Raw genomic sequence first — 23,124 nt, forward strand, 5'->3', positions numbered from 1 at the left:
CTCTGGGTGGTCCTAAGTCAAGTTTGAGCCACAATTGGCACATGTAAGACGCAGGAAGTAAGGTAGAGAACAGCCTCGGGAGTTCTCGGGATTTCCTGTGAGGAGGGCTAGAGTTCAATTTGATCCTGGAGCTTGAGGTTGGAGGAGCCCTGCAGACTGTTTTCCTTCTGATTAGTCACGTGAGTGATAAGGACTGACACCTTTCCCTGTCTTGGCTCTCCAAGGCCTTAAGGCCCGCATTGGCTCAGGCTGAACCAGAGTGGTTCTGAGTTAAACTCCTTTCCTTCTCTCCCTCTCTCTCTCTCCCTCTAATATTTTCTTCCTTCTGTTGTAATTAAATCACCATAAAAATTTGGCAACTGACTTGGGTATTTTATTATTTGGGATTTCCCTAGGCGACCATTTAAATTTAGATTTTTTTCAGTCTCAACTATAATTTTAACTGTTATACTACATTAACAGAAAAAAAAAATAGAATACTTAAATAATCCTGTACCAGAAAACAAAATTGAATAAGCCATCAAAGAACTGCCTAAGAAAAAATCCCCAAAGCCCGATGGATTCACAAGTGAATTCTATCAAATATTCAAAGAACAACTAATCCTGATAATATACAAATTATTTGACATAATAAGCAAAGAACGAGTTCTACCAAATTCCTTTTATGACACAAATATGGTATTGATTCCAAAGCCAGGCAGGTCAAAAACAGAGGAAAAAAAACTATAGAACAATCTCCTTAATGAGCATAGATGCAAAAATCTTAAATAGAATACTAGCAAAAAGACTCAAGCAAGTGATCACAAAGGTTTTTCATTATGATCAGGTAGGATTTATAGCAGGAATGCAAGGATAGCTAAATATTAGGAAAACCATCCACATAATTGACCATATCAACAAGCCATAGCACTGCTGAGACCCCAAAGAGATAATAAGGAAAAAGACTTATACAAGAATATTCATAGCTATGCTCTTTGTGGTGGCAAAAAAAATTGAAAAATGAGGGGATGCACTTCAATTGGGGAATGGCTGTACAAATTGTGATATCTGTTGGTGATGGAATACTATTGTGCTCAAAGGAATAATGAACTAGAGGAATTCCATGTGAACTGGAATGACCTCCAGGAATTGATACAGAGTGAAAAGAGCAGAAGCAGGAGAACCTTCTTCACAGAGACTGATACACTGTGGTACAACCGATTGAAATGGACTTTTCTACTAGCAGCAATGCAATGACTAAGGACAATTCGGAAGGACTTATGAGAAAGAACACTATCTATGGTCAGAGGAAGAACTGTGGGAATAGAAACATAGAAGAAAAACAACTGCTCTATCACAAGGGTTGATGGGGATATGATTGGGGATAGAGACTCTAAATAATCACTCTAATGCAAATATTAATGGTATAGAAATGGATCTCGATTAATGATACATGTAAAACCCAGAAGAATTGCATGTCAGCTACTGGAGGGGGGTTTTGGGAGGGCAGGGAAATAACATGATTCTTGTAACCATGGAAAAATATTCTAAATTAATTAAATAAATTTTTCAAAAAAACAAAACAAAACCCGGTGGATTCAATTAAATTAATCCATAGTAAGAACTCTTTTTCTATGGCACTTTTTTCATTTTTATTTAATTAATTAATTCAGAATATTTTTTCCCATGGTTACATGATTCATATTCTTTCTCTCGCCTCCTCTCTTCCCCCTCCCATAGCCATTGAGCAATTCCACTGAGTTTTACATGTATCATGGATCAAAACCTATTTCCATATTATTAATATTTTCACATAAATTTCACATTTAGAGTCTACATCCCCAATCATATCCCCATTGAATCATGTGATCAAGCAGTTGTTTTTCTTTTGTGTTTCTTCTATTCTCACAGTTCTTCCTCTAGATATGGATAGTGTTCTTTCTCATAAGTCCCTCAGAAATATCTTGGATTGTTGCATTGTTGCTAGTAGTGAAGTCCATTACATTTGATTGTGCCCCAGTGTATCAGTCTCTGTGTAGAAGGTTCTCCTGGCTCTGCTCCTTTCACTCTGCATCAGTTCCTGGAGGTCGTTCCAGTTCACATGAAATTCCTCCAGTTCATTATTCCTTTTAGCACAATAGTATTCCTATAACTGTGAAAATGTGGTTGCCAAGACTGTGAATGTTGAAAAACTGTAAATGCCAAACTCTGTAAAGGTTTTATTGACAAACTGTAAAGGATAGTTTTTAGTTTGACTTAAAATAAAAATAAAAAATAAATGGTTGCTATGGGAAATTCCCAAAATATGAAAATACACCCGAGTCAGCTGGGGATTTATGGAGAATTTTAATTAATACAAATGAAGGAATTAAGGAAAAGAGAGAGAGAGAGAGAGGGAAAGAGAGAGAGAGAATAGCCAAGCAGTAGGAAAGGGCCTAGGCCAAAATGGCCTAGGCCTGAGCCTAAGGGAGAACAAGTCAGTCTTTATCACTCACCACAAAATCGTCTCAAGCAAGCTCCAATCCTCCACTGAACTCCTGAACTCCAGAACTGAGTTCAGAGTCCCAACTGAATTCAATTGACCTCCTTTTAAAGAGAATTTTCTCTTGTGTCACCTCCCCTAAATTTTCACATCTATCAATCATAGTAGACGCTTTTTCCCATGACTGCCCATTATTAGTTTTCACCACTCTAGTTCTCACCTTCTCTGGGTAGATTATATATTCTGAGTACTTCAGACCTCTTTTGTTAAGCTTGCCTTTTGTAAGTTGCTTGACCTTTTAGTGATTTATTTAACCTTTATAGGTATTTAGCACCTTTTTGTATTAGATCTAAAAATAGACCTAGCTTAAAGTTCTAGCTTTACTATAAGTATGAGTTAGGGACTTTTTATTGTTCAATCGGGAGTTTGCAACTTTATCTTCCCCTAAAGCACTGTCTGAGTAGGGTGGAGTAATGTTAAAAGTTCTCAATTTTGTCCCAATTGACTCAATTGAGTCCCAATTTTGCCACATTCCCTCCACCATTTATTGCTCTTCTTTGTTGTCATATTGGCCAATCTTCTAGGAGTTGTTTTGATTTGCATTTCTCTAATTATAAGAGATTTAGAATACTTTTTTTGTGTGCTTACTGGTAGTTTTGATTTCTTTATCTGAAAACTGCCTATGTCCCTTGTCCATTTATCAATTGGGAAATGACTTTATTTTTTTGTACAATTGACTTAGCTCCTTATAAATTTGATAAATTAGACTTTTGTTAGAGGTGTTTGTTATAAAGATTGCCCCCCCCCCAATTTGTTGCTTCCCTTCTAATTTTGGTTGCATTGGTTTTGTTTGTACAAAAACTTCTTAATTTAATGTAATCAAAATTATTCTTTTTCTATTTTGTAATATTCTCTGTCTCTTGGTTTGTCTTAAATCCTTTCCTTTCCCATAGATCTGATGGGTATATCATTCTATATTCACCTAAGTTTCTTATAACTTCCTTCTTTATATTTAAGTCATTTACCCATTCTGAATTTATCTTGGTATAAGGTGTGAGATGTTGATCTAAACCTAATATCTTCCATATTGTTTTCCAATTTTCCCAGCAGTTTTTGTCAAAATAGTGGGTTCTTATCCCCAAAGTTGGGATCTTTGGGTTTATCATACAGTAACTTGCTGCAGTCATTTGCCCCTAGTCTATTCCATTGATTCTCCCTTCTGTCTCTTAGCCAGTACCATATTGGTGTGATGACTACTGCTTCATAGTACAGTGCTACTAGACCCCCATCCTTCACATTTTTTTTTCTTTTAGTTCCCTTGATATTCTTGATCTTTTTTTCTTCCATTTGAGCTTTGTTATAATTTTTTCTAATTGAATAAAAAAGTTTCTTGGTAGTTTGAGAGGTATGACACTGAGTAAGTTAATTAATTTGGGTAGGATTGTCATTTTTATTATATTCGTTCATCCTACCTATGTCTATGGAACTTTAGAAAAAGTTTATAAAACATTTTTCAACCTCTGAGTTGCATCTGTGTCTTCCACTCTCCTTCATCTCTCATAACAACACAGTTGCCAAGTCATATCAATTCGATCTCCAAAAAGCCTCTTCTATCCATCTAACTCTTTTATCTATCCAACCACTATCTTCTTTCAGGCCCCTATCACTTCTCAAGTAAACTCTGACAATACCCTCCTAATTAATTGTAAGTTTTCCTAAAATCCAAATAAATTGTCCCTAGCTGTCCCTTCATCTTTAGTTCAATAACCCTGCCCCCCCCCCCCATATGGTTAGTCTCACATCTATTGCTCTTGATGAAGCTATGTTAGCTCTTTCTATGGAAGCACTATTTTCATATCTTGAGATTCCACCAACAATCTCTTTAACAATTAAAAATAAAGTTCACTGATGGAAGTTTCTTTCCCCATCCTCTACTTCTTAAACTTTGCATAGTGCCTTCCCTAATACAGGAAGGGGAGAAAGGGGAGGGAGTTAACTAGGTATTTTAAGGTAACAAACAAATCAATAAATTTAAGAGAATAATCAAGTTCACTAGTCTTTAAAATATATACTACTAAATTGCCATGGAACAATATACTAATTAAACTTCATCCATTCTCTTCCTTTTCTTGAAAATTGAGATATATCAAATCTTGTGGCACATCTACTGGTGGCCGTGGATTTTCAAATATTCAAGACAGTGACTTAAGAATTACATCTGTCTATTCTTTCTAGACCTGAAGGCGTTTTTCAGTAGTTAATTTAGGTCATATACCCTGAGGACAGTAAGGGTTCTCTTGTGTATTTACATGGTGTAACAACTCAGTCAGAACTTTTGTTCTGTCATTTTTAGTGTATATATTATTCTCCATGGCAGAGGAAATACAGGTTAAGGAATATTTAAGCAACTTTACCACATTTCTATCAATGCTCATCATTATTCCAACCTTTCCAAACCAAAATTTCATACTCCTTGTTCTCCTAACATACTTAGAATAACCCTTTTGCTGTTCTCAGCTTCTCTAGTGAGCCTTAGCTCATTCTAAGATTTAACATGCCTGATTCTATTTTAATGCGACCATCCCACACTCATATTCATTTGTTACCTGGTGTTATTTCCATCTTCTATCCACTGCTCTTTTAATTTAGAAGTTTGTTTGGCCTGAGTATCTTTATCATTCTCTTCAAACAAATTCTATTTTGCCTCCTCATTAGAATTATTTCCCATTGTGTCTCCAGGATTTCATTCTTGAGCATTTCCCATACCTCATAGACTGATTTTCCCTGAAATGTGATTCCATGTGATCCTATCTATCATTCTTCTGAAACCTTAGGTATATATATATGCAACTATTCCAGGATTTCTTCTCTTCTATCATAAACTCTGGAAGAAAGAGACATTTCCTTCCACTGTTCCCATTTTTTCCACTTTAGCAATAAGGTAATGAGAATCAAAGGCAGCTAGGTAGCACAGTGGATAAGTGCTGGCATAGAGTCAGGAAGACTCAACTTCCTAAATTCAAATCTGGCCTCAGGCACTTACTGACTGTGTGTCCCTGGGCAAGTCACTTAACACTATTTGCCTCAGTTTCCTCATCTGTAAAGTGAGTTGAAGAAGGAAATTACAAACTAGTTCAGTATATTTATGAAGAAAACCTCAAATGGGGTCACAAAGAATTAAACATAACTGAAAACAACTGAACAATGACAACAAGAACCAAATCCAGAATAGAATTTTCCCTCACTGGTTGTTCTACCTCTTAAGTATGAAGGAAGTTAAAAAAGGGAGTTAAGAAATTATTAGGTGCTCTGCTGTGGGCAGAGAGAAAATTCCACCAGATATCTGGATAACTGAAGTCCTCCATTAATATTCTATCATTTTGTGCCAGGTCTTTGAACTGTTTCTTACATTCCTTAACTGTTTCCTCTTTCTGTTCAGATAATCTATATATTCCAATGACAAAAGTGACTTGGGTTTCTCCTTCCTTGATCTTCATTCAAATACCTTTTTCTCTTCTTTAACCTTTACCCATCATATTTGCCTTCTCTCATTTCTAGATTTTCTCATTTGAATATACCTTCTTAATATACAGTGCAACCCTACACCATCCCTTTTGCCTATTTATTTCTTTATAATAGCATATAGCCATCCATAGCCATGGCCAAGGCATTGGTATTATCCCATCAAGTTTCAGTGATATTTATGGGATCATATTTGTCTCTTTAGTTTGGGACCCCAAGTTCCTCTTGTTTATTGCCAAACTTTATACCTTTGTATATAAACATTTGAGGCCATTGCTATTTTCTTGGATTTTATTTCCCATGAATTTCTGGTTATTCTTTCTTTGTGGGTACTCGATATAGTATTTATTGGTGTTTTATAGTATTTAAATATAGTATTTATATTATTTTATTGGTGTATATATGTAGACAATCTTATTGCTCTCCTCAATTTCTAAAATGTAAAGCACTTTTGATCAGATTTGCCAGATATTCTCGTCAACCTTTGTTAGGGGTACTCTTTCTCTAGCCAGGAATTTGTCATTCCTCTATGGTAAGCTATGGTCCAGAAATCTAAATCCTACATGAAGCCACCATCTTAATGAACCATTCACTTTCCAAATTCAAGTATTTTTTCTATATCTTTTTCTGTCAGTGGGCAATAGTGAGGAAAACACAATCTGCCCACCCACTGTCATCTTCAGTTTCTTGATCAAAACTTCATAATTGTTCTAATCAGGAGTGAGTGGCAAGAGTTAGGATAGTCCAACAAGCTATAGTCAGGAAATCTTAGAAAAAGAATTGTTTTGTGCTCTTATTTTAAGTCAATAAGTACAGGCCAATATAAAAATAGCCCTATTTTGGGTTTCATGAGGGATATAGAAGAAACAGAATGAAGCAGCGAGGTAATACAGTGGATAGAGCAATGGGTCTTTAATCAAGAAAATCTGAGTTCAAGTCCATCCTCAGAAAGTTAAATGCTGTCACCATGGGCAAGTCATTCTATCTGCATCATGTGTACAATAATAGGATGTACCTCCCAGCACTGGTATGAGGATCAAATAAGTTTTTAGCAATGTCTGGCATATAGTAGGAACTTCACAAATGCTAATTTCATTCCATTCCAAATAGAATTAATAGAACCTTCCCTTGCAGGAGACAATGACTGTTAACTAGAGGGTGGATGCTTAGTCAAATAAAGAATGGTGTCAATTGCAAAAGGATGTAAAAAAGATAATTTTGATTATATGATATAAAAGGTTTTTTCATGAACAAAATTAATGCAACTAGTATAAAAAGGGTTGCAGATTATTGAAAAAATCTTTCTACTAGATGTCTCTAAATAAGATTTCATATCTAAAATATATAAGCAATTAATGGAAATATGTAAAAGCCCAAGGTCTTTCCCCTATAGATAAGTGCCCATACTCTGCCCCAGCAATTCTGCTACTAGGCATATGCACTCATGAGAATAGTGATAAAAATAAAGGCCCTTTGTATATAAAAAGATTTATTACAGCACTTTTTGTGTTAGCAATGAATAGGAAACCAAGTAGGTATCTGTTATTTAGGGAATGGCTAAGCAAATTACATTGTTGGTTGTCTCTCGAACCGAGGATGACGATTGTCTTTGTGCGTTTTTGTGCACAAAGACACCTGTGCATGAAGATTTAAGTGGAAAAGTCGAAGCACAGTGACAGTCCCACTCTCTATTGGAAACCTGGGTCCATTGGCACGAAAAGTCATTACACCTGGAGACTTCCTCAGCTGCATTGGATGGCTGTGTTGTCCTTTGTGCAACAACACGCCCTAAGCACTCCACAGTGCCTTGCTGCATCACCATCTCAGCCGTTGAATCTTCTTGTTGATTTCTTCCGCCTGTTCCGCCGAAGCAGTCTTCACATGCTGGGTGAGCAAAGCCCTAGTTCACCAGGGGTCTATGACCCGATGGCTACCCTTACAAGGTTTAGCTGGCCTGTCGAAGCCGTTGCCCGGAGTGTGGCCGCTGCCGCATGCTAGCAGCTACTGGGAGCCACAAGTAAGAGCTGGGTGTCAGGTGAGGGTCAGTGGCTGGAGAGCTGCCCTAGGAGGGCACGACAAGCCCTCCATACCAGAGATACTACCCCTCCCTGAGCACCCCATACACCCCTATATAAGCACATGTAATATTATATTTGATAACATTATACATAACATGTAAGTAATATGACTTAATATTAATGTAATATTACTGAGCTATAAGAAACAATGGGCATAATACATATACTATATGCAACAATATTGTATGGATAATATCATAGTAATATAATATTACTCTGCTCTAAGAAACAATTAACACAATGAATAAGAGAAACATGAAAAGAATTTATATAAATTGTTGCCAATTGAAGTTAGCAGAGTCAGGAAAACAAAATGTGGTGGAAAATAAATATGGTGGCAACTGTTTATAATCCCTAGTACAGGGGAGGCTGAGAATAATGGACTCCTTGAATTGAGCAATTCTGAGTAGAAGTAAAGTTAGAATAGTCCACTAGGTCTGGCAACATAATGAGTCCTTTGGAATGAAGGGACACTCACCTGCCTAAGGAAGGACAAGTCAACCCAGATTAGAAACATACCAGGTCAAAGTTTCTATGCCACTTGGCAGTGACCAATAGTGAGGTTGTACATGGCTACTATACCTCTAGCCTGAGAAACTAGGGAGACCTAATCTTAACAAACAACAATAAGAAAACAATACATACATGACAACAATGTAAATGTTAAGCAATCAAAGCTAAACGCTGAAGAATTCTAAAGACCAAGCTTGGCCCCCCAAAAAAGAGATTAGAGAAAGATGCCTCCACCAAATATTTTACAAAAAGGCAGGATCATGGCTGCAAACTACAGATAGTCAGACATATAATTTTTAAATACATATTGCTTTGTTTTATGGAGCTTTTCTTTCTTCCTTCATGATTTATTATAAAGTATGGCTCTCTGGGAAGATGTGATAAGAGAAATACAGTGGGGAATACAGAGGACATAAAAATAAAAGTTATCAATAATACATTTTTAAAAGAACTTTTCCCTAGCCACAGATGTGAAAAATAGAACCTTCTTACATTATCTTTTTTTAATAGGTCATATATATTTGGAACTTATTATGTCTATATTATAAATATTTGTCCAAACCTACTTTCTGTCAGTTTCCCCAGAAGTCTTGTCCAATAGCAAATCTTTACACCCAAAGTGATTGTCCTAAGGTTTATTAAACAGAAGGCTATTATTTACACAGTTGCAATCTGGGTTTTGCTTAACTAGTCTGCTTGTCTCATCAACATTTCTTTTTTTTTTTTCTTTTTAACGAGTACTGGAAATTTTTGTACATTATTGCTTTGTGGTATAGTTTAAGATATGGTAATGCTAAGCTCCTTTCAGTTTGGCTCTTTTTTCATTATTTCCCTTGAGATTTTTTTTTTACTTTTTGCTTCTCCAGATATATTTTGTAATTATTTTGTTCAGTTCTGCAAAGTAACTCCTACTGAATACACTTTGTAACCTTGCCTTAAAGGACACCGAATTCTCCTTGTTCTCTCACTTCTTTAATCAATCCTTCTTACTCCTTTTATGAATCCTTAACTTCTTCCCACACACTTAATTATGGATCTCCCAAAGGTGTTCTCTTTGGCCTCCTTTTTCTTTATACTCTCCTCCTTGACAATTGTATTTGCTCCTATGGCTTCAAATGTAATTTCTAGGTAGATGATTCCCAAATGTCCAGCTTTAGCTCTCAATACTCTTCTGCATTCAAAGCTCCAAACAATTCCACCTAGATGTCCCACCAATACTTCACACTCAAAACATACAAAACACAGTTAATTTTCTCCTCCAAGTCAAGCATGATCTTCCTTCTGATTTGTTCTTTCCTGAGGCATCACACTTTTTCCTGTATTTGAAACCTTGGGATTATCTTTGTTACTTGGCCTTCACTTTTTAGTCAACAAGATCTGTTGATTCCACTTAATCTCCCACCTGATTTTTTCCTCTCTAGTCTTGCTGTTTTTCTACTGTTTCATTTTTTCCCTTTGTGATTAAATGCCTAACTCAACAAATGAATGAATAAATAAGAAAGCCCCTTATTCCCACTCTCTTAGACAATAGCAGGTATCCTCACCTGTATTATTACCTTCCTCCAATCTATTGTTCATACCATACCACCATCAGTACACTATTGTAAATGGGACTGGTCATGTTACTCCTTGCTTCAAACGTCTTCAATGGATTCCTATTGCCTGCCTAGTAACATTTAAATTTCTTTGCCTGGCATTCAAGGTCTTTTACAATGTGGCACCAATCTTTTTCTCTCTCCAAGTTCTGTATGTTCCAGATAAACTATATTACTTTGTACTTTACAAAGCCCCTCTCTAATCCATTTATTATGTGTTATAGTTATTAGTGGTTTTCTATTATAGTGTAAAAACAGTCTTTTATGTAGGAGTCCAGTATTACTGGATCATAGAATCTGTAGAAGGAAGTAAAAGTCAAGGAAGACTGGCAAGGGAGGAAAAGTCTAGGCTTTGATTGAATTTAAAAGTATTTGATTCTTAAAGTGGTATGGAACCACTAGAGTTATTGAGTAAGGGGGTGACATAGCCATATCTGGGCTTTAGAAAGATTAGCTTGATAACTGAGTGGAGGAAGGATTAGAATGGAAGGGACTTGATTCAGGAAGACCAACAAGAAGTTTTTTGCAATGGTGAAGGTTTGAAAAGATGAGAGCCTATTCCAGAGTGGTAGTGTCAAAGGAAAGAAATAAGTAATATACAAGTATTGTGAAAGTAGAAGAAATATAATTTGGCAGCAGATGATTGGATATTGGAGTGGTTGTGAGAAAATGAAGAGGACAATACCTAAAAAACAAGTCTGGGTAACTGGGAGAACAATACTATTGAACTTCAACAGGAATAGGAACATTTGGAAGAGGGGAGGATTTTAAAGGAAAGATTAGTTCCGTTATGGATGTGCTAAGTTTAAGATCTGTACAGGATATTCTGTTTTAAATGTCCAAGCTTGGGGGTAGCTGGGTGGCTCAGTGGATTGAGAGCCAGGCCTAGAGACAGGAGGTCCTAAGTTCAAATCAAACCTCAGACACTTCCTAGCTGTGTGACCCTGGACAAGTTGCTTAACCCTCATTGTCAACTCTGATGCCTTGGAACCAGTATACAGTACTGATTTTAAGATGTAGGGTAAGGGTTATAAAATATTAAAAATAAAATGTCCAAGTTATAGTTGGAAATGTTAGACTTAAGGGAAAAGGTTAGTCCTGGTTAAATAGGTGGTACATTGTTGGGTAAAGTGCCAGGCCTGGAATCAGAAAGACCTGAGTTCAAATCTGGATCAGATTATTTATAGGCATCCTTTCCACATCATAAGGGTTAGGGGCATGGCATCCCTGAGATCTGGAAATCTGCATAAAATTTTTTGTCCCTTCCTTTGTACCAGAGAAGAAATTGGAATTTTTTCCTTTTTCTTTTGTGGGGTATTTATAGTACCTTATTATAAAATTTGGGTTAACTATTTGGTTATAGGTGATATTACTTCTAAAAATTTTCTCTATCATCTGCTGGCCTTTGTGTGTCATCTGAGGCTTCTATAAAATTCCCCCCCCCCAATTACTGCTTACTTTCTTATGCCAACCACCTATATATAGAAATCATGATGGAGAAAGTCATGATGTTGAAAATATACCTGTATTAGCTATGTGACCCTGGGCAAGTCACTTAACTTCTGTTTGCTTCAGATTCCTTATTTATAAAATGTAGATAATAATAGTATGAACCTCCCAGGGTTGTTGGGAGAATTAAATGAAATAATAATTGTAAAGTGCTTAGCACAGTGCCCACCCAGCACATAGTAAGTACTATATAAATGTTTGCTATTATTATTATTACCATCCCTTGCAAAGAAATAATCATTAAATGCATAGGAGCTGATGGGATCCTCATGCAAAATAGTATAGAGGGAGAATAGAAGAGAGACAGAGCCCTGGGAAACACCAATGGCTAGCAGTCATTACATGGAGGAAAATCCAACAAAAGACACTGAAGAGGAGTAGTCAGACAAGTAGGAAAAGAACCAGGAGAGAGAGGTTCATGAGAACCTAGAGAAGAGAGGATCAAGAAAAGTGTGGTCAACAGTATCAAAGGCAATACCTTTCTCTTTCATCTTTGCCCTCACTGGTGGTTCAGTCATTTTCTCTACCTCATTTCCCCTGCACTGTCGTCAGTAACTCTAATATTCCAGTCAATAAACTTTCTAATACTCTGTTCTTGTACATCCTTGAACTGCTCATTTCCCATGACCTGTATCTCTACTTTGCTTTTCCCACTCACTGCATGAAGTCATACCTTTGATCTCATCATAGTACATCCAAGATCTTAAACTCTAAAATTCCTCCTCTAACCATAAATATCCTTTCTTTATACTTCTCCTTTTCCCTTATTCCTACAATAATGCTAATTGTGATCTCCCCCCTCCTTTCCTAACTCATTGTCTCTAGTCAGGCCTCCTTTCTCTCATTTTTTTAATTCAATGTTTTATTAGAAACAGTATTTCAATTTAAGCCTCAATATAAACAACTAAATGTATTTAGTTAATTTCTAACCATCCCAAGGGAAATGATGTCATAGAGTGGATAGAGAGCTGGCTTCAGAGTCAGGAAGATTTAGGTTTGTCCTCCCATGGTGGTTATGTGACCCCTTTACAAGTCACTTAATAGCTTAGTGTACCAGGAAGTTTTCCATGAATATAAGTTGCAGAATAACTGATGATCTCTAGTGATGGAGAGATTTTCCTCAGTGGGAACAATTTACACTAATAAAATCACATATTTCCCTACCCTACCTAACCTTTATCCAATATTTCTTCCATCCCTTACTCTAAGTAGTCAACAGGATTCTTCATCCATTCATTTGCTTCTGGAAATACATCTCGGATTAAATTATTAAAATAATTAAAAGCAATGGAACTCATTGCTGGCAGGCATCTATTCATTACCAGGGCAGTTAGGTGGCACAGACCTGGAGTCAGGAAGTCTCCTCTTCCTTAGTTTAAATTTGATTTCAGACATTTACTAGCTTTGTGACTGGGCAAGCCACTTAACCCTGTTTGCCTCAGTTTCTTCATCTATAAAGTGGCTAGAGAAGGGAATGTCAAACCATTCCAGTATGTTTGTCAAAAAAAATCCCAAATGGGGTCACAAAGAGTAAGACATGACTGAAAACTAACAACAATTCATTACCAGTGGAATCACAAACTTGCAGAATCTCTTTGGAGAGTAATATAGCAGTAGAGAGCAAAATTATGCAAACACTTGACCCAATTTCCCACCTCATCTATTCCAAATGATCTCATTCCTAAAGCCCCTTATTCCACCACCAATAACAAATAACTTTCTTTCTACATTATCTAGATCAAAGGTCTGTGACTGACCCTCTCCCTTTCAGTCACTGAAGATGAGTCAGTAGTCTTTGCAAAGGCTAGTTTCCCTCCTGTACCTTAATTTCACACTCTCTTTTCCTCCAAAATCTTGTTCCATCAAGCATCTTCTCTCTGTCTCTGTCTCCCTCTCATTCTCTGTCCATCTCTCTTTTTCTGATTCTCTTTATCTCTCTCTCTGTCTCTATCTCTTTTCCCATTTCTCTACCTGTTTCTCTGTTTCCCTCTGTCTCTGTTTCTGTCTTTCCTTGTTTCCCCATCTCTCTCTCTCTATCTCTTTGTCCATCTATCTTTCTGTCTGTCTGTCTCACTCTCACTCTCTTCCCATTGACTCCCTTCTATCTGCCTGCAAACATGGTCAGGTCTCCTCTACAATAAAGGAGCTTGACTTAACTCAATCCTGCTATCATTTCAAATATCTTTTCTGTCCCCTCTCCTTCATTGTAAGGCTTTTCTTTTCAGTGTTCATACCTCTTGACCTCCCTGAGGCTTTCTTTCTGCATACTCTCTCTTCCTCTGGCTTCACTGATACCATACTTTCATGGTTCTCCTGCCTCTGATTTCTGCTTTGACACCATCCTCACCATTTCCTTATTCTCCTCATACTCTTTAAGCACTGGTGTCCCTTAAGGTAGTTCTTGGCCTTCTCTTTCATTATACTCTCTCTGTCACATCAAGTATTCATCTCCTTATTTCAGACAACTTCTAAATCTATATCACCTCCTCAAATCTCTTCTCATAGCTCTAGTTCTACATTTCCAATTACCTTCTGAACTTCTCAGTTTATATGTTACCCACATCTCCAATTCAATATGTTCCAGATCTAAAATCATCTTGCCTCCTAAATCTGTACACACACACCCTTTCACAGGTACTCTATTTCTGTTTTTAATGCCATTCTCCTTGTTTGGAAAGTTTAGTTGGAATTGACTTTATCCTTTTCTTAAAGACACTTGCTATTCAATTAGCTTTTCCTTTAAGCAGCTAGAGGTACAGTGGATAGAATGCTGGGTCTAGATTCAGGGAGACCTGAGTTCAAATCCAACTTAGACTACTTATTATGTCACCTTGGGCAAGGCACCTAACCTCTTTCAGCCTCCGTTTCCTCAACTGTAAAATGGTGATAGTAATAGCACCTACCTGCCAAGATTGTTTTGAGGATCAAATGAGATATCTGTAAAGTACTTAGTATAGTACCTGGCATAGAGTAGGTGTTTAATAAATGCTTGTTCCTTTCCTTCTCTCTTTCCTCATGTTCAAGGTTGCCAAGTCTTGTGAATTCTCCTCAAAAAAATATCTTTCACATAAGTACATTCCTTTCCAAATTTGTTGCAATCAGTCCTTATTCCCATCTCACTTCAGCTAACAAATTATATTTCATCTCTTTCCCCAAGTAAATCTTGTAAGGTACCCACCACTCTCATTGAGTCTCCTTTGCTCGAAAACTTTTAGTCATTTTTAATTTCCCACTAAATAAAATATAAATTTTGGCCTCTGGCATTTAATACCATCCTTTCCAGACCTATCTCACAATACTTCCAATATACTATGTTCAAGGTTACTCAAAGAAATGAGGCAACTAACTGTTCCTAAGGATCCCTGTAGGCACATATTAACTTAGAAAACTACACATTAACATCATTTGTATTAACTTAGAAAACTACACATTAACATCATTTATCTTTTATTACATTTTCATTTATTTTGTTAAATATTTCCCAATTATATTTTAATATGTTTCATTGCCCTTGGGAGTATTGTAGGCTATTCATGCCCTAAGTTGTGTGTTTGACATCTCTGTTTGAGGCAAATTGAGTGGCTTAATCCTCTTTTGTTCTTATTTCTATATACTTGTTCATTCCCCCTTGGTTAGAAATTAATTCTACTCCTTCACCCCTGACCTATTGATGTCCTTTTCTTGCTTTAAGAAGGTTCAGTTTAAGTGTGGATTCCTCTAAAATGATCTCAAATTCCTGGTTCAATTCCAGGTATTTTTATATCACTTGATCACAACCCCTTTTTGTTTGTACATCAGGACATTCTGCCTTTCGTTCTGGCTATGTTTATGCCTGTCTTACTCCTCTCTGCTCTTGAGAGATTGTAAGTCTCTTGAAGTTAAGGTCTTTTATCGAAATTCATTTAATGAAATATCAGTGCCATATCTCTAAATCTGATGAATTTATGGAATTGGATTAAATGGAATGGAACTTCAGAATTCAAAGGTACATGACAGGACCTTTGTGAACCTTCATCTATTCTAGCCTTCATCTTCAGTTCTTTGTTTTAAACTAGATGAAATAGGTAATCCTAACTCCAAAGCCAAAACTAGAGTAAAACAATTGGGGCTTGTCCCAGGGTGCTGAAATTTAAAGGGCACTGATAGTACTTATACTCTATTAGAACACAGAAACAACTGAATCTTGTAGCTAAACAGAGTGAGTTAAAATGGGAAACTTATATAGATGCAATAGTGACTTTCCAGATGTCACCTACTCCTTTCCTCAACCAGCAGTACCTTTTTCATGTCCATGTTCATATCCTATGGTCTGAGGTCTCTCCACTCACTACAACTAAATTGTCTTAAAACTCTGATTTGCAGGTTTCTTTCATGGTGTTGATCCAGTACTAAGTCTGGTACCAATATAGTGTGCCCCCAAAGATCAGGAAGCCACCAGGCTGGCTAAGGAGGGGTAAACCAACCCAGGTCCAAAACAGAATAGGTTTGGTAACAACAGTAGTATATAATGATCAACTGTGAATGACTTATAAACAATACAAAGTTCCAGGACAACTCCAAGGGACTCCTGAGGGAAAAGGCTATTCATTGCCAAAAAAGGAACTTCCAGAGTCTGAATGCAGATAGAAGCATACCATTGTTCACTTTATTTCCTCCATGAATTTCTCCCTAGTGTAAGAAATATGTATCTTCTTTTACAGCATGACAAATGTGGAAATATTTACTGTATGATAACATATATGCAACCTCTATCATAATACCTACCAAGCTGGGGAGATGGGAGGAATCAAAGGGAGGAAGTTGAACATGGATCAGGTTACAAAATATCAGAAAATGATTATTAAAAAATGTATTAATATATAATCTGAGGAAAAATAATAACTAAAAACAAAACAGGTTAAAAGTTACATACCTATCAATAGTAGGATGAGGTCTATGAATGGTCATTGAGAGCCAAAAAGACACAAAGATAGTGAGGAAAATATTAAATGACTTGCCCAGAGTCATACAGATAGGGAGTGTTTGAATCAGGTTTTGATCTTTCTATACATATATGCCTATATATATATATATATATATATATATATATATATATATATATATACCTAGTTGCTCAAAGTGTAATTTGTAATGGCTGCCAGGCACCAGAACTATTAGTTATGTCTCTGCCTACTCTCGGAAGTAGAGAGTAATAGGGTTGGTGACCAAGTGGACAATGATCTCAGTTGCACCTGAGGAAAATTAAACAGAAAAAGAACCAACTAGAGGGAGAGAATATCCCACAACCTCTCTTTGCCACAGTGCTTATCTTTTTTCCTCTGATAGTGGGGGCTTTTTGAATTTGATTTTCTATAAAACATACAAAAGATTTTTTTTAAAAAACTAGGTTGAAATCAATTGTTCCTTTAAAGCTTCCACAGTGAAAAAGCCTGCACTTTTCTTTTGTCTTTCTGAACCCACTGAATGGCTGGGAAACTGTTTTTAATAAACAGAAGTTCAAACACTGGGGCTTCTTAGCCAACAGTCACGCCTTAAACTCTAAACTTTACATGAAAACTCTCCCATCCCTTTGAACTTTTCTTCCTTCTCTGGCAGAGGATTCCAGTGTTTATGCATTTTTTTGAGATTGCTGGCAGGATCATGAGGAGCTTTGAATGTTTCCCCCTCCCACCCCCCTTTAGCAATCTTCCTGCCTTCAGAACCCATTAATGCCCCACTCAGAAACATCAAGGTATTGCTTTGAAGTCCCTTCTGGCTACAGGCCTCTCACACTCTTTGGTTACTGTGTAATCAAATAATTAAATGGATTCACTGCAAAAAAAAAATTATTCTTTTCCCTGGTAATTAAACACTCCAGGTTGAACAGTGGTGCTGGGTTTCCTACAGAGTGAGAATCTACAAAGAGTCTGATCCCAGAAGTCTTTGCACACAGGCTCCAGAGGAGAAAAATAATCATAATAAAAAGTCAAACCTCACTTTTCTTCTTATCCTGGCAGTCTCCACCTCAAGTCAAAGATCTAGTACTCAGAACCTCCTTCCCTTAGAAAGACTCTTTCTTTTATTTGTTATACTGAACTTAATCCTGGCAAAAATGTCAATCTTCCTAGATTGTAACCCTCTAGAAGACAGGGACTGTTTGGGTCATCCAACATATTCTCAAATGTGTTTCATAAAAATACTTAAAACTATAAGTTACAGTTAAGTTGCTGATGAAAAGAGTTTCTATACCAGGGAGTTCCCTATATCAGTGAAATCACAAGTCTAGACACCACTCCAAAATATTTTAATAAGGATGATCATGAGTAACATTAATGGAAGAATTGATAATGATGGTGGGGACAGGAATGACAATGATGGGACTGTATTAATGTTAGAGACAGTGGTGATATAGAAAATGATAGAATCATGCTGGGGAGTAGTCATGGTGATAGAGTAGTAGCAATGTGTGTCATTAGGTATTAAGTTATGATGATGGTTATGAAAATGGTGATACTGATGACTGGTGATAGTGGTGGTGGTAATTACTGGACATAATTCTGATATCAATGATGATTAATGAATGTTAGTGATTTTGATAAATGTATGGGTGGTGGGGAGAGTGATTATTGCATGAACATGAGATCATAGATTAGGAACTAAAAAGGAACTTACATTTTACCTAATCCAATTGTCTCATTTAACAGATGAGAAAACAAGAAGCCAAAGAGGGGAAATGACATGATAAAGGTCATACATATAGTAGTGGCAGAGCTAAGATTCAAATCTAAGTTCTGAGTTTTCCTACTATTGCCAGTGATGCAGCCAGTTTCTCTTGAGTAGCCAGTGGGATGACTGAAACATTCTCCACATGACTCTGTGCAGGATGGCATTTGCAGGAACTCTAACTGATCTTCACAATTGTCCTTTGCTCTCAAGGATTGCATTGGATCCCTTAGTGTTTACAAGAGAATGGAAGTGGAAAATACTTTGCAGAGAGAAGGAATGGGAGAGGAAGTCAGGTATTATTTTGTATATATAGCCCTTGACCTTTGGAGTTTTTAACTGAGAAGCTAACATAAAAGTCTGTATATTAGATTGCATCTTCTTCCACTAGGAATGGGGCAGAAGGATGGGTTATCCCAAGGACTTTAGGTCAAAGTCCTGTAGCCCTCTAGGAGAGCCTCTTCTAGTCAGAAACAATCTGACATGCCATGGAAATGATTCAAATGTACAGTGAGCCAGTAAATTGCATTCATGAAAAGGCTTATGAAACTGTGCCTGAAACCATTAAATGAATCCTGGATTTTTTTTTAAACAACTGATGGAGATTGAATGGCTATTTTCTCTTGTTTCCAATTAGATTGACATTGCTTTGAGTTTTCTGTGTCATTCAGATACCAGTGAGAAATAATACAAACAATATTATTTCACATTTACACAGTGCTTTAAAGATCTTTCCTCATAACACTTAAGTGTAATAGTGTAATCATTATCTCCACTTTAAGTGGAAACTGAGACAGCTTCATTGAGTGACTTGCCTGTGTTCAAACTACCCATAAGTAACATATCTAGACTCCAAGACAACATACTTTCCACTAGATAATTTCATCCTGATTCCACATGATGAGTTTTTTCTCATTGTTGTTCCAACCATGTCTGACTCTTTATGCCCTCATCTGGGATTTGTGTTCAGATACTGGAGCAGTTTGCCATTTCTTTCTCTGACTCATTTTACAGATGGGGAAACTGAGGAAAACAGGGTGAGATGATTTGCTCAAAGTTACACAGCTAGGAAGTATCTGAGGTAGATTTGAACTCAAGAAGATGAGTCTTCTTGACTTTAGGCCCAGCATTCTAACCACCCTGCCACCTAGTTGACCTATTTTTTTTTCTAAGTGTCAATAATTTAAGAGTCTTTTATTCCACATAACTTGGAAATATTCAATATGGCAACATCAATTGAAAGCATGGTTTCCCAAATTTTAGGGGTCAATGTTATTATATCCAGGAAACTGTGGGCAACATTTTCATTTTTTTTTTAAATTTTAATATTATTTTATTTGGTCGTTTTCATACATTATTCACTGGAAACAAAGATCGTTTTCTTTTCCTCCCCTCCCCTCACCCCCCCCCCCCCGCCTTTCCCTCTCCCATAGCCAACGCATGATTCCACTGGTTATCACATGTGTTCTTGACTCGAACCCATTTCCCTGTTGTTGGAGTTTGCATTATAGTGTTCATTTAGAGTCTCTCCTCAGTCTTATCTCCTCCAACCCTGTAGTCAAGCAGTTGCTTTTCAGCGGTGTTTTTACTCCCACAGTTTATCCTCTGATTGTGGGTAGTATTTTTTTTTTAGATCCCTGCAGATTGTTCAGGGATTGCATTGATACTAATGGAGAAGTCCATCACCTTCGATTGTACCACAATGTATCAGTCTCTGTGTACAATGTTTTCCTGGTTCTGCTAACATTTTCATTTCTAATGCGGCTTTACATCAAATAAAGTTTATTCATTGACTTGCCAAGGATGTTTCAGAGTTTGTATTTGTGGATAGGAATTTGTTATCTATTAATAGATGAAAGTTGGCAACTTTTTAGTGAATATTTATTACTATAAGAAGAATGACTGTATCATTAGTGATATTTAGTCATTTCAGTGGTGACCAAATTGTTGTGATCCCTTTTTAGGTGTGGGGCAAGTTTTCTTGGCAAAGATACTGGTATGATTTACCATTTCCTTCTCAAGGTCACTTTATAGATGAAGAAACTGAGGCAAACAGTTAAGTGAATTGATCAGGGTCACACAACTAGTCAGCATCTGAGGCTGGATTTGAACTCAGGTCTTCTTGACTTCAGGCCCAGTCACTCTATCTACTATGCTAACTTAAATGCCCTGAATTCCTATATAGATGGAAGCTAATCAAGATGATTTCTGAGGTTCTTCCAACTGTATTATTCTAGTGAGTCAGTCAGCTAAATAGCTTTTTATTAAGTGCCTATTATGAGCCAGGCACAGTGCTAAGTGTTGGAGATAGAAAGAAAGGCAATTAAATAAACAAACAAACAAACAAACAAATAAACAAACAAACAAATAAATAAATAAACAAATAGATAGATAGATAGATAGATAGATAGATAGATAGATAGATAGATAGATGGATAGATAGATGGATAGATAGCTAAATAAATAAATAAATAAAACATAATCCCTGTTCTCAAGGAGCTCACAGTCTAATGGAGGAGACAACATAAGAATGAGTATCTACTAACAAGACACTGAGTAAATTGGGGGTGATCTTAGAGGGCAAACAAAGAGAAAGGAAGACTGGAAAAGGCTATTATTTCTTCTCAGAATCATCAAAGTTCAAAAGAACCGCTCCAATTCAGGGACACTAGAGAAAAGATGGAGAAGTGGTCTTCTAGTATAGATGCCTACATAATCTCAACATTGGCAGAGAGAAGAACCCAGCAACTGGGCAAGGGCGGCAAAAATCCAAAAGCTTTCTCAGGGAAAGGAGATTCCCTCTCCTTCATATTGGGAAGGAAATGCCATCTCAGAATAGTTTTGCCTCTGCTACTAGTTGATGATCTGAGTTTCATCGTTGTCAATATTCCTGTGTTGGTGAATTCTCCTAAAAAAAATAATGTAAAGGCCATTCCCCTCTCTCCTAGAAGTACTATCAGAGGAAAAAGTACTACACAGTAAAAATCTTACTCTTCCATCCCAGGTCAGTGGTCAAAGCTCTATATCCTAGAGAGGACCTACAAACTCATCCACCTGGAATACACTGAAAAAAATCCAATAGCCTCAAAGACTATGTCAACCAGATACAGAAGCCTCTAAAGACACCACCAGAAGTTCTCTAGCACAGAAATCTTATCTTGTTATTTTTTTCCTGATTTCCCCTTGGTTCTTCACATATACTATTATGTTTAATAAATTTTTGTTAGGTGAATGAATGAATAGAAAACAATCCCGTAGTTTACTCATAGGCTATTTGAGGGCAGTATGAATTATCTTTGATTTACCTTGCAAATAGTAGCTATTTAAATGCTCAAATATATCTGTGGTCTCATCAATTTAAAAGTTCCTTCCAATAATGCATATCACAATCCATCCTGTGCAGCTTTTGTCCATGTCCTCCTATAAGTTCAACACAGAAGGTCCACTCAACATTCTGGAGGCTTTGACATTTACTTGCCATATGAGTTAACAATGGAACATTCTGGCTGTTGTTCATCTTCACTGCTACCCTCACCACACGACCAGCCTATCTTCTCTTTTAATCACCATCACCATCTTGACCACCATCTCCCCTTGGCCCCTAATGGAGACAGGCCAGAACCTTAAATCTGAGAACCTTTAGAATAGCAGCATCCCTCAAACTACCAAAACTGATTTTGGCCTAGACTCCAGGGTCATCATTGAGGAAGGAAATTATTATGGAGATAGGGCTCAATTTCCTCATTCCTATTAACAAAAATGACCACTCAACTCCCACTAGCAGATTGATAAGCATGAGTCACAAGACTAGCAGTACCTCCCAAATTGTCTTCCTTCTAGCCCAGTCTTCACAATCCATCACCCAGAAAAGGTACTCCTATGGAGAGGAAATAGCCATTCCCACAGATTCCCAGCCATATGCCACCTATACAGAAAATGGTTCAGCCTAGATGAAGTATCAAGGCTCCTTGAGAAAGAAACACGAGGCAGTATATGACAGCCAAGTCAAGTCACCATCTTGATCAACATCTCCCCTGACATATGGATGGAAACAAAGCAAGACTCTGGACTCAAGAATTTTTTAAATAGGAATACTACCAAACCAGTGCCTATAACCATTATCTTTGGAAGTAACCCCTGTGGAGATGCAGCCTGGTCATTGTTGCTCCAGCTGTTTTCTTTAGTTTTGTTTTGTTTTTTTAAATAAATCTACAGAACAAAATCTATAAGACTTTAATTGTTCCCCTTATCCCTGCAATCTAGTTCTATTGAAGATGCAGCCATACATTGGAGAATCAAAAAACAAGGTTCTTCTTATCAAAGTCCCCAGGATTGTCAAATGGTTCAACATCAGAAAGTAATAACATTTTATCTGTGAAAATGACATTAAAGAAAAGGTATTACCAGCTGCCTTGCTGTTGTACAACAAAGAACTTGAGACTTTTCCATCTCATCTATAGATGAAATTTTCTATATGTGTTGTTTCCCCCTTTAGAATGTGAGCTCTTTGAAAATAGGGATTGTCTTACTTTTCTATTTATAGCCCAATGTTCTGCACATGGTAAATTTACTCATTCATTTACTTATTCATATGCTTCCTTAATAATACCTTTTATTCCTGTTCTTTAAAGTTCTTCACTGATTATATGTTGCAGCCTGCTCATGCACACCATGTACTTCTTCATTGCCATCTGTCTGATATACATATATATGTATATATATAAATATATATATATATATTTCA

This window comes from Monodelphis domestica, chromosome 2 (genome assembly GCF_027887165.1).
Source record: "Monodelphis domestica isolate mMonDom1 chromosome 2, mMonDom1.pri, whole genome shotgun sequence".
Taxonomy (NCBI): Eukaryota; Metazoa; Chordata; class Mammalia; order Didelphimorphia; family Didelphidae; genus Monodelphis; species Monodelphis domestica.